At 42.6% G+C, this 12,526-nt stretch overlaps 1 protein-coding gene across 1 annotated transcript in view; it reads left to right on the top strand.

Moving 5' to 3' along the window:
- MMRN2 (multimerin 2) overlaps positions 1-12,526 on the top strand; it is a 33,716-nt gene that overhangs the window by 1,108 nt on the left and 20,082 nt on the right. The gene's annotated exons all lie outside the window — the stretch shown is intronic.

Below are 12,526 nucleotides of genomic sequence, written 5' to 3'. Positions count from 1 at the left end.
TCAGATGTGCTTACTCTCCCCCTCACTGACCGCTCCACCTGGCTCCCCTGCCCCAACTTGATTGAGAGCATCTGTATGGATATCGAGGGTTAGAAGGACCATCTCACACCTATGCAGTCTCCCATCTGGCTGTCAGAGATTCATCATTGCATTGGATTACACAGCCATGACTCTTCAAGGTAAATGTATTTGTTGGACACTTTTCTGATAGCAGATTTGACTAGGGAGAGGCAGAGGGTAAGTGTAAGCAAGTGCGTACTGACCCTAAGTGAGGGAAGGGCTGGCCATGTGGGGAGGAGTGGCCCCAGGGAGGACTAGAGAGGCCCCGTTCCTGGAGGCACAGTGCACTCTCCATGAGGAGCCCAGTCACCTGGCTCTGATTTCAGGACTAAACTTTTCCTACTCAAAGCCGTTTGTTCCATGCCCCTGTCTCTGGGCCTCCTGTTCCCTTTGATGCAAGGGAGGGTGAGGGGCCCAACTGGATGGGAAGGAAGTGGGAGATGCTCCTCTTTCTCCCCAACTTCTGGGCTGTGGGATGGTTTGTATTCCCGTAGCACAGGGACCGTGGGCCTCTGGACTGCCATGGGCTGCCCTGTGGGGGTCATTCAGCCATTGTCTGGGTGGCCCTGGCCTTAGCAGGGCATGTGATGGTGCACACAAGTGTACCTTGGCCCAGGAATTCCCAGGCCAGCATGTCAGCCCTAGTCCCAGGGGCCTCCTAGGGGTCCCAGCAGACCTGCTGGATCTCCGTCCCACAACCCAGAAGCTTCAGTTCCCACCAGGCAAGCCCAGGTTGTCAAGGCCTCCAGAGGGGCTGGTTAGAGAGGAAGGAAATGCTGCACAGCTTCCTTAGGCTTATTGCTTCCCATGCTCCTGTGGAGGGAGAGGCAGAAACACTGCTCCAGCTTCCCTCCTGCAACAGGGGAAGAGATCAAATAGGCATTCTTCACTCAAGCGGGGGCGCCAACACCATCACCCACCACCCCTGGGGTGGACCCACCACCCCTGGCTGCCAGAGCCAGGCCACCTGCCCTGCATTTGGCCCTTATGCCAGTTTGGGGCCATAGCAAGTCCTGATCACAGACCCAGATGAGACACTTTGCAAGGAGAAGGTTGAACGTGTCAACGTAAGAAGTGTCCAAACTGGAAGCAAAACCTCAATGGATTGAAAAGATGCTCTGAAGAATGGCAGTTTTGCAGCTTATTTTATACATTAGAATCAAAGAAGGAGGCCCTGGCAGAGTAGCTCAGTTGGTTAGAGCATTGTCCCAATGTGCCAAGGTTTCGGGTTTGATCCTGGTCAGGGCACATACAAGAATCAACCAATGAATGCGTGAGTAGAACAACAAATCTCTCTCTCTCTCTCTTTCTCTTTCTTTCTCTCTCTCTCTCTCCAAATCAATTAATAGCCTTGACTGGTGTTGTTCAGTGGGTTGGGCATCATCCCACAAACTGAAAGGTGGCTGGTTTGATTCCCAGTCAGGATACATGCTTGGGTTGCAGCCCAGGTCCCCTGCTGGGAGCATGACAGAAGCAACTGATTGATGTTTCTCTCCCTTTCTTTCTCTTTTCCCCTCTAGAAATAAATAAAATCTTTAAAAATCAATCAATAAAAAAAAGAAAATAGAATTAAAAAATAAGATTAAGCAATTCCCAGTCAGGGCACATGCCTGGGTTGCAGGCCACTTCCCGGCAGGGGACACACGATACATTGTGTGTCCTCAGCAGAGGCAACCATACATTGATATTTCTCTCCCTCTCTCCTTTCCTTCCCCTCTAAAGATAAATAAATAAAATATTTTTAAAGAAAAAAATAAAATAAAAAAATTAAAAAAATAAAAAATAAGATTAAGGAGTTACATGAAATTCATTGGGGGTAGATTAAGGGGGTGGGAGAAAGCAAAGGGAAATCTCTGGGACTGGATAGAGTAAAGACAGACATGTAGTCTTTTCCATTAGTGGGTACAGGATAGTTACCAGTGAACATCTATAGCACACAGAGATGATATTTGGGGGAATAAGATAACAATGAGGGGGGCTCTGTGGCCTCGTGCTCTGGGTAGGCAATTGGTCCCCAAGGGGTCTGGAAAAAGAGATAACTCTGACGTTCTGCAGGCGTGTTAAGATTGACATTTGTCAGGGAAGCTACAGGTCTGGGATGTAAATACACACCATGACACGATTCTAGTTAGGAATTTATGTGTTTGCACCATCCTATGTGGTAATTTCCTACCTCTGAGCTTGTAAGGCATCATGCAGGACCCCCCAGAGCTTGTCAAGTTTAGTATGTGACCCCCTTTTCACTCACAAACAGAACAGCCTGGGACCCGATGCCAGGTCCTGGGGTGGAAGAGGGGTGTGGCTGAGTGCTTCCACTGTCCCAAAAAGGCAGGGACCAGTGAGCTGCAACAGCGGTATTGGACTCCTTGTGAGAAGAGGCTCTTTCACGCCCCCTGGTTTTGCTGGGGGTGGGAAGAGTACCAGTTTAGGATGTGACCTCCTCAGAGGAAGGACTGAGTCTGTGGGGGAAAAAGCTGAGCCCCAGGCAACCTTTCCTGGGCATGGGTGCCCCATGTCCACACTGTTGTGACAGTCCTGCAGTCACCACTATTTTTTCCACTTTACATGTTGTGAGACTTGGGGTGGAGGGGGGGTTACCACACAGGGTCACATAGTTCCTAAGAGACAGGTCAGAGTTGTGACCACATCGGCTGGGCTGCAAATCCCAGGTGACCTCTGTCCAAGATTATCTCTTCCAAGATGGGTGGGAGTGTAGAAGATGCTACTTCCAGCATTCAGTTTCGCCTCAGCCCCCAGCATCAACTTCTCCTTACCCATGCTCAAGTTGCCTCTTGAGTGCCCCCTACTGGGGACCTGGCCTGCAAGCTAAGCATGTGTCCTGACTGGGAACCATCCAGAGATAATTCAATCATCCAAAGGGATGATTGGTTCATCCCTTTGGTTTGCAGGCCAGCATTCAATCCACTGAGCCACACCAGCCAGGGCTTGTGTTTATTCTTATACATAGTGTGAGGAGATGGTCCAGTTTTCCATGACCCAGAGGAGTCATGCATATCACTGGGGGTCACACAGGATCAGGATGGAGCCCAGGCCTGTGGCTGTGTCTCCTGCACCCATTTCTGCTGTCTGAAACACAGTGCCCTGGGCACAATCAGGGAAGAGCCCCACTAGACAGCGTCATGCTCAGAGAAGCCTGGCTCTGGGCTGGATGTCAAGTGGGCCTCAGGATCCTCTGCCAAAGCCCATTGCTAGATCAGGAACAAAAGCCTGAAAAATTCACCCCTGCAGTGGTCACATTGCTGGCTGTTTTCAGGGCCTTTGAAAGCAAGGATGCAGAGAACACACCCTTCTTCCCTAGAAAGACTTCAGGGGCAATTGGAGGTGGGTTTTTACTGGCTGCTTAAGAGGCACTTAAGTGTCCCAGGGGTTGGCGGCAGCAGCACATCCATAATTCAGAAGGTTCTATCAGCCCTTTCCCTGTGAGAGGTTCTCTGCCTTCCCTATAGCCTTGCCCTGTGCTCCCAAGGAGGGGCTGGAAGTGGGAATTTTCCCCACCTCTCCAGAACTAGTCGGGGATGGGTAGGTGTGCCTTGCTCAGATACCAACCTGAGAATAGGGAGGCAGAGGAGAGGAGAGCCCAGACCACCCAACCCTCATTAGAGGCTCTAAGGGGGTCAGCTACCTCTCTCCTGCCTGAAACTGGTCATCAGGTCAGGGCCGAGTTGGAGGCCCAGGGCAGGCCTAAACATGGCTGGAGGACCCCTGCACTCATTTCTGGGTTGGTGCCTCCCTCTCAGTGGACCACTGGGAGAGGAGGGTGCAAAAGGGCACTCCGGAAACCAGGAGGCAGTGAGAACAATGGGGCACCTTAGGGAGCTGGGCTTGGAGGGAGGGCTGGGGTGGGGGGTTGGAACTCAGAGGGCCAGCAAGAAGCTGCCAAAAGCTGGAGGAAACCAAAGCAAAGGTCAGGAATGTTCCCAGGGCTTCTGGGCCAGAGCCTGTACTGTGCCAAGGGGATGGGGTTGCCAAGGGAGGCGGAGTGTGGGCAAAGAGAATGGCACTGCTGGAACCCGAGATTCAGGCAGGTCAGGAGAGAACGTTCCTGGCAGGAAGGGTGGGTGCCAACCCTTCCAGTTCAGGAGTTCTAGGTGGAAAGTCCCAGTCACTCCCTGTCAGGCTGGACTCGACCCAGCATGTCCAGGACCCAGGCTTCCTGGACCCTCTGAAACAGTTCAGAAGATGTGCAGGGAGTGAACTTTGTTTTAAGTATTTCTCAACCTTGAACCTATTGACATTTGGAACTAGCTGACTCTGTTGTGGTGATGCAGGGCTGTGCTGTGTGTATTGGAGGGTGTTGAGCATCATCCTTAGTCTCCACCCACTAGATGCTGTTAGCACCCCCACCCTCCTAGCTACGACAACAATAAATGTCTACAGAAGTTGCAAAATACACCTGGGGGAAGCCCCCTCTTCCCAGTTGAAAACCACCAGTTCAGATAAAGAGTTTCTCTAGAACCGAGCCTAGGTTCCAGGAATGTCCATGGGGCCCAGGGTAGTGGCTGAGTTTCTGGTCCTTGGAACAGTCTGTGCAGACTCTGCACCCAGCACTTTTCCAGTCCACTGTTTCAATGTTGAATAAACATTCTCTGCCTCAAATCAGGGCCAGCTTCATGGACATGTGACTTACGTAGTCTACACAGGACTTGACACTCAGAAGGGTCCCACACTTGGTTTAATCTCTATTGTTGACTCTTATTTTCATTTTTGCACTGTTCCCCACAAAAGATGCAGTCCATCTTGTGTGAAATATTTACTGTCTGCCCCTTTACAGAAAAGTTTTGCTGGCCCTTTGGGGTAGAGTCAAACCTACAAAGTTTGTTGAAACAATCAGAATCCCCAGGCCCCTCCAATCCCCAAAGGCAGTGACCGTGGCGTGCTTCTTTTGGCGCTTACCTCTGGCTCTCCAGCATGCGTATATGGCTACTTCTTAGGCAGGAGCACTGTCTAGGATTCAGCTCTCATTTCCACTCCATACCTCAACCTAACATGCATGTACGTGTGAATGAGTGCACATGCATGTGCATGAACACAGAGACACACGTCCTAGCTGTCACTTTGCCATATTGTCATTTTGAATGTTTACATTCATATGACTACATATGCTACTCAGAGTTGAGACTTGAAAAACGCTATGCATCACTTCCCCCTCACCAACCCACCCACCCCCACCAGGCCCTGCACCCTTGGTTTTCCCTAGAGGAAACAATAGTCTTCTTTTCTTTTGCTTAGTTTGCTGTCTTTGTCACATTCTAAACTCTCAGCCTGTAGCTGGCATCTGAACTCACCTTTAACCCTTGTTTCTGTTCAATCACTGCCCGTGTCTCCTTGGAGCTGCCTTCATCAAAGCTACAGCTGTGCCCCAGTCTGGACTGGGCCCTCGCCCCCTGCCCGGCATTGTCCCGGACTGTCCCTGCAGCATCTCCCTGGGGGTTCCCTGCTGGACTCCCTGTGGGAACTCCTGTTTCCTAATTCGGTCATTTCCTTTTTCTCTGAGTTCTCTCATGGTTTGTTTTGTTTGTAGTTTTTTATATTTATTTTTCAAATGGTAGTTCCTACTCTAATTACAAATCAGCAAGATTTTCTGAATGGTTGTCACAATCCAGCTTTTTAAACAAATAATGTTTGGCAAAATTGAGTCCTAAGATTAAATTACAATTTTTACATTTTGTTTTAAATTACAATTTACATTCAGTATTATTTTGTATTAGTTTCAGGTGTATGGCTCAGTGGTAAGGTAATCATATACTTTACAGAGTGTCCCCTGATATTTCTAGTACCCACCTGGCACCACACATAGTATTACAATGTTATTGATTATATTCATGTGCTGTTTATTATATCCCCGTGACTACTTTTTAACCACCAATTTGTATTTAATCTCTTCACCTTTTTCACCCAGTCCCTCTGGCAACCATCAGTCTGTTCTCTGTATCTATGATTCTGTTTCAATTTTCTTTGTTTATTGATTTTGTTTTTTAGATTTCAAATATAAATGAAAGCATCAGAGAGAATATTGCTTTCTCTGACTGGCTTACTTCATTTAGCATAATACCCTCTAGGTCCATTACTGCTGTTGCAAATGGCAAGATTTTAATTTTTTATGGCAAGTCATTCATATATATATATATACCACCACTTTTTTATTCACTTGTCTATAAATGGGAAGGCACTTGGGTTGCTTCTGTTGCTTGGCTGTTGTAAATAATGCTGCAATGAACATAGAGGTGCATATATTCTTATCAATTAGAGTTTTGGGTTCCTTTGGATATATTCCCAGAAGTGAAATTGCTGGGTCATAAGGCAGTTCCATTTTTAATTTTCTGGGAACCCTCCATACTGTTTTCATGGTGCTGCACCAGTCTGATTTTCCACCAATGGTCCCTTTTCTCCGCATCCCAAGTGTTAAGAAACACTTGTTTCTTAATTTATTTTTTATTTTTGTAAATGTTAATATATCTTTATTGATTATGCTATTACAGTTGTCACATTTTTTATCCCCTTTATTTCTTTCCACCCTGTACCTTCCTCCCACCATCATTCCCTCCACCTTAGTTCATGTCCATGGGTTCTACGTATAAGTTCTTTGGCTTCTCCATTTCTTATAATATTCTTAACCTCCCCCTGTCTATTTTATGCCTACCATTTATGCTTTTTAATCTCTGTACATTTTTCCCCCTCCCCATCTTGGCTGATAACCCTCCATGTGATCTCTATTTCTGTGAATCTATTCCTGTTCTAGTTGTTTGCTTAGTTTGTTTTCTTTTTCTTTTTTCTTTTTTTAGATTTGGTTGTTGATAGTTGTGAGTTTCTTATCATTATGCTGTTTATATTTTTCATCATCTTTTTCTTAGATAAGTCCCTTTCACATTTCATATAATAAGGGCTTGGTGATGATGAACTTCTTTAACTTGACCTTATCTGAGAAGCACTTTATCTGTCCTTCCATTCTAAATGATAGCTTTGCTGGATAGAGTCATCTTGGATGTAGGTCCTTGCCTTTCATGACTTGGAATACTTCTTTCCAGCCCTTGCCTGCAAAGTTTCTCTTATGAAATCAACTGATAGTCTTATGGGAACTCCTCTGTGGGAAACTGTCTCCCTTTCTCTTGCTGCTTTTAAGATTCCCTCCTTATCTTTAATTTGGGTAATGTAATTAAGATGTGCCTTGGTATGTTCCTCCTTGGGTACAACAAAAAAGTTGGGACTCTCAGTTTCCAGGACTTCCTGGAAGTCTATTTCCTTTGCCAGATTAGGGAATTTTTCCTTCATTATTTGTTCAAATAAGTTTTCAATTTCTTGCTCTTCCTCTTCTTTTTCTGGCATCCCTATGACTCAGGTGTTGGAACATTTAAAGATGTCCTGGAGGTTCCTAAGCCTCTCCTCACTTTTTTGAATTCTTGTTTCTTCATTCTCTTGTGGTTGAATGTTTATTTCTTCCTTCTGCTCCAGACTGTTGATTTGAGTCCCGTTTCCTTCCTTTAAATGTTGGTTCCTTGAGCATTTTCCTTTATTTCACTTTTCATAGCCTTCACTTTTTCTCTGTTTTGCAACCATCCTCAACCATTTCTGTGAGCATCCTGGTTACCAGTGTTTTGAATTGTGCACCTGATAAGTTGGCGATCTCTACGTCACTTAGTTGTATTTCTCCTGGAGCTTTGATCTATTCTTTCATTTGGGCCTTTCTTTTTCTCTCAGCACAGCTATTATATAGTAAGGGGTGGAGCCTTAGGTATTCACTAGGGTGGGCCAACCCACCATGCTGCATTGTGGTGCTGTATGTGGGGCAGGTGTCCGAGAGGGAACAATGCCAGCTGCTCAGCTCTTGGCTGGGTTTCATTCACTTCCTTCATTACCCACAAGCAAATTTGGTGCTGATTCCTAGGTAGGTGGGTTTGTGTACTTTCTAGGACCCTTTGGCTCTGTCCAAAAAAACCCCTCCTGAGATACTGGGAGTTTCTCTCACCACCACAATTCCCACAGATGTTTTCAGTCAGAGGTTTTGAGACTTTATTTCCCCGCACTGGAACCATAGGTTGTGAGGTCTGTCTCACTCCCCAGTTGTTCCTCCCATTTTATCTGAATGCAAAGGTAGAACTACCCAGTCTGCCAGTCACCACCTGGCCAGCCCTGGTCCTCCAGCTGCTGCATTGCCACGAGTCTTCTCTGCCCTGGCTACCCATTTCTGCCCCTCATATGGGTCTGGATAAATGTTTCTTCTTTAACTCCTTGGTTGTCAGACTTCCATATAGTTTGATTTCCTGGCAGTTTGGTTATGTTTTGTTTTTAAATTTGTTGTTGTCCTTCTTTTGGTTGTGTGAGGAGGCAAAGTGTATCTACCTGTGCCTCCATTTTGGCCAGAAGTCTATTTGTTAATTTATTGATGATAGTCATTCTGACAGGTGTGAAGTGATAACTCATTGTGGTTTTAATTTGCATTTTTTTCAGATGATTAGTGATGTTGATCTTTTCATGTATCTAGTGGCCATCTGTATGTCCTCATTGGAGAAGTGCCTGTTCAGGTCCTCTGCCTATTTTTTAATTGTATATATATATTTGGTGCTGAGTTGTATGAGTTCTTTATAAATTTTGGATATTAACCCTTTAGTTAATGTATTATTGACAAATACGCTCTACCATTCAGATTCAACAGGCTGATTTGTCTTTTTGTTTTGTCAATGGTTTTCTTTGCTATGTAAAAACTTTTTAGTTTGGTACTATCCTATTGTTTAATTTCTCTTCTGTTTACCTCATCTGAGAAAATATACTTTAAAAATATAGCCAGGAGATATTTCAGAGATTTTATTGCTTACGTTGTCTTCTAGGAGCTTTATGGTATTGAGTGTTACACTTAGATAATTAATTCATTACAAGTTTATTCTTTTTTTGATTTTTAAAAATATTTATTTATTTATTTTTAGAGAGAGGGCAAGGGAAGGAGAAAAAGAAGGAGAGAGACATTAATGTGCGTTGCCTCTTGAGTGCCCCCTACTGGGGACCTGGCCTGCAAGCTAAGCATGTGTCCTGACTGGGAACCATCCAGAGATAATTCAATCATCCAAAGGGATGATTGGTTCATCCCTTTGGTTTGCAGGCCAGCATTCAATCCACTGAGCCACACCAGCCAGGGCTTGTGTTTATTCTTATACATAGTGTGAGGAGATGGTCCAGTTTTCCCCAAACCATTTGTTGAATAGACAGTCTTTATCCCATTGTATGTTCTTACCTCCATTGTTATTGATTAATTTAGGTGTAGGTTTATTTGTGGGCTCTCTGTTCAGTTCCATTGATCTATGCAACTGTTTTAATGCCAGTACAATACTGTTTTGGTTACTATAGCCTCGTAGTATAGTTTGATATCAGGTAGTGTCATACCTCCAACTTTATTCTTCTTTTTCAAAATTGCTCTGGCTATTTGGGGTCTTTTGTGGTTCCATAGAAATTTTTAGTTTATTTGTGCTAATTCTATAAAAAACATTATTAGTATTTTTTAGGAATTGTGTTGAATCTATAGATTGCTTTGGGTGGTATGGACAATTTAATTATGTTAATTCTTCTTGTCCACAAGCATGGTATATGCTTCCATTTACTAGTATCTTATTTGATTTGTTTCTTCAATGACTTATAATTTTCCAAGTACAGGATTTTTTATCTCCCTGGTTAAATTTATTGCTAGGTATTTTATTTTTATTTTTTTTTATTGATTGATTTTAGGGAGATAGACATGTATTTGTCGTTCCACTTATTTATGCATTCATTGGTTGATTCTTGTATGTGCCCTGACCGGAGATTTAACCTGCAACCTTGTATGTTGGGATAATGTTCTAACCAACTGAGCTACCTGGCCAGAGCCTTTTATTTATTTTTTGATGCAACTGTAAATAGGATTGTTTTCTTAGTTTCCCTTTCTGATCATTCATTATTGGTGTATAAAAATGAAACTGATTTCTGAATATTAATTTTGTATCCTGCAACTTTATTGAATTCATTTATCAGTTCTAGTAAATTTTTGGTGTAATCTTTTGGTTCTCATATGTGGTATCATGTTACCTGCAAATAATAATAACACTTTTACTTCTTTTAAAATTCAGAAGCCTTTTATTTCTTCTTCTTGTGTGATTGCTGTGCTAATTCTTTGAGTGTTTGGGAGAATTCACCTGTGAAGCCCTCAGTCCAGGTCTTAGATTTGTTGGGAGTCTTTTTATTAAATCTTTGATTTTGTTAGTTGTAACTGATCTGTTCAGATTTTCTCTTTCTTTACAATTTTTGGTTAATCCTCACACAAGGACATTTTTTTTTTCATTGCTTTTAGAGAGAGAGGAAGGAGGAGAGAGAACCTGAGAGAGAAAACATCGATGTGAGAGAGAAACATTGATTGGTTGCCTTTTCATATATGTCGTGGCCAGGGATCATACCCACAACCTGGGTATGTGCCCTGACCAGGAATCGAACCCAAGACCAAGAGATGATCATCCAACCAACTGAGCCACACTAGCCAGGGTTTCTGTTTCTTCTCGATTCAATTTTGGAAGATTGTTTGTTTCTAGGAAGTTATCTATTTCTTACATTTTTCAATTTGTTAGCATGTAGTTGTGCATTAAATTTTCTTATAATCCTTTGTTTTTCTGTGGTGTCAGATTACTGCTCTTCTTTATTTTCTGATTTTATTTATTTGGGTCCTCTTTTTTTTTTCTCGATGAGTCTGGTTGGAGGTTTAGCAACCATATTTATCTTTTCAAAGAACCATTACTTGGTTTCATTGTTCTTTTGTATTGTGTTTTTAGATTCTACTTCATTTATTTCCACTCAATATTTACTTCTTTCTACTCACTTTGAGCTTTATTGTTCTTTTTCTTGTTCTTTTAGGTATAAGTTTAGATTGTTATTTTTCTCAGGTGGTTTTTTTTTTTTGAGGTAAAAGTATATTGTTATGAATTCCCCTCTGAAGACTGCTTTTGCTGTGTCCCATAAATTTTGAGTTGATATATTTTCATATTTATTTGCATCAAAGTGTTTTTTGATTTATTCCTTCATCTTGTTAACCTGTTCATTATTTAGATCCATGTGTTTCTGTGTTTTTTAGTTTTTTTCTTGAAATTGATTTCCTGTTTCATATGATTGTCATCAGAGAAGATGCTTGATATGATTTTAGTCTTTTTTAAATATTCCATGTGCACTGGAAAAGAATGTATATTCTGCTGTTTGGGGGTGAAATGCACTGAAAATATCAAATCTGCCTGTTCTAGTGTGTCATTTAAGGTTACTATTTCCCTGTTGATTTTCTGTCTGGAAGATCTATCCATTGATGACAAAGGGGTATTAAAATCCCCATACTATGACTATATTATTGTCTCTCTCTTCCTTTATGGCAATCAGAATTTGCTTTACATGATTAGGTATCCCTAGGTTGAGTGCATAAATGTTTACAAGGGTTATATCTTCTTGTTACACTGATCTCTTTATTATGCAATGCTCTTCTTTATATCTTATTATAGCCTTTGTTTTAAAGTCTATTTTGCTTGATACAGGCATTGCTACTCTAGCTTTTTTCATATCTTTTTACTTTTAGTTTGTGTCTATCTTTTATTCTGAGGTCACTTTCTTGTAGGCAGCATATATATAGCTCTTGTTTTCTTATCATTTATTTACCCTATGTCTTTTGATTGAAGCATTTAATTCATATACATTTAAAGTGACTATCAATAGGTATGTATTTATTGCCATTTTATTGTTTTTAAAGAAATTTTATTTATTTATTTTTAGAGAGAGGGGAAAGAAAGGAGCAAAGAGAGAAACATCAGTGTGTGGTTGCATCTCAAGCACCCATGACTGGGGACCTGGCCCACAACCCAGGCATGAGCCCTGACTTGGAATTGAACCAATGACCCTTTGGTTTGCAGGTCAGCACTCAATCCAGTGGGCCACACCAGCTAGGGTGCCATTTTATTCTTTATGATTATTCATTTTTTTAAAATATATTTTATTGATTATACCATTAAAGTTGTTCTATTCCCCCCCTTCATTCCCCTCCACCCACACACTCCCTCCCCCACCCTTCTCCCCCCTTAGTTTATAACCATGTGTCTCAAGTTCTTTAGGTTCTATATTTCCCCCACTATTCTCACCCTCCCCCCTATCTATTTTCTACCTACCATCTATGCTATTTTCTGTGCCTTCTCCCCCCTTCTCCTCCTCCCACACCCCTGTTTCGAACCCTCCATGTGTTCTTCATTTCTATGGTTCCACTCCTGATCTAGCTGTCCTTTTGGTTTGCTTTTGTTTTAGGTGTGGTTGTTAATAACTGTGTGTTTGCTGTCCTTTCACTGTTCATATTTTTCATCTTCTTTTTCTTATATAAGTCCCTTTAGCATTTCATATAATAAGGGCTTGGTGATGATGAACTCCTTGAACTTGACCTTATCTGAGAAGCACTTTATCTGTCCTTCCA

Source organism: Sturnira hondurensis, unplaced genomic scaffold, assembly GCF_014824575.4.
Source record: "Sturnira hondurensis isolate 20B ecotype Veracruz unplaced genomic scaffold, ASM1482457v3 Scaffold0006496, whole genome shotgun sequence".
Lineage (NCBI taxonomy): Eukaryota > Metazoa > Chordata > Mammalia > Chiroptera > Phyllostomidae > Sturnira > Sturnira hondurensis.
Note: the sequence above shows the minus strand (reverse complement) of the source record. Positions and strands in the feature narration are given on the sequence as shown.